We start from the raw sequence: 799 nt of genomic DNA, 5'->3' as shown, positions 1-799 counted from the left end.
GGCTCCCGGCTCGGGCCGCCAACCCCGCGGAGGACGGGGGCCGGCGCGCGGCGGCCAGCCCCGCCGTGCTCCCATTGGCCGCGCACGCTAAGGTCCCGCCTTAACTCTCTGCCCACTGGCTTCTGATTGGAGGACGCTCAGGCTTCCCGGAATAATCGCCTCCTACTTGTACCCGGTGGTGTAATCGACGGGCTGCCAACCGCAAGGTCAGCAGTTTGAAACCACCAGGCGCCTCCAGCGGAGAACGGCGATCTCGAAAGATTGATAATCTCGGAAACGCTCAGGGTGAGTTCTACCCTGTCCTGTATCGATGGCAGCGACTTTGCTTCTGTCTCTTGAGTCCGCAAAGTTAGTGGGAGGTGCAACCCATGGGGCACTGAGCCACCAAGCCTAGAGGCCCTTTTCCAGAGTTGACACCTGGTCGTTAAGATATCTCTCTCTGGGCCAAATACATGGCCTGCCTCTCTTGCGACCAACCTGTCTTAATGAGCCGCACCCTTCCCACATCTCCTATTTCACAAGGAAACTGGACAGGTTGTTGTGCAGTCTTTAACTCAATCTCATAGTTTCCGTCATCGCCAGTCACGTCACTGTAGTCCTCTCTACTTTCAGAAAGCAGCTCCTCATCCTTGCCTTCCTACCCCAGGGGTCCATCCTCAGGCACTGTCTCCAACAGGGTTCGGCTTCCACTCTTTAGGCCGTCGTAGTTCACAACGCTTTCATGCTTTGCATAGGTTTTCAGTGGTTAATTCGTCTTCGTCCTATATACGTATATATAATCTCCTTCAATTCACTTAAA

This window comes from Echinops telfairi, unplaced genomic scaffold, assembly GCF_000313985.2.
Source record: "Echinops telfairi isolate 266 unplaced genomic scaffold, ASM31398v2 ScPeMD7_60;HRSCAF=208, whole genome shotgun sequence".
Classification (NCBI taxonomy): Eukaryota; Metazoa; Chordata; class Mammalia; order Afrosoricida; family Tenrecidae; genus Echinops; species Echinops telfairi.
This window is presented reverse-complemented; position numbering follows the sequence as displayed.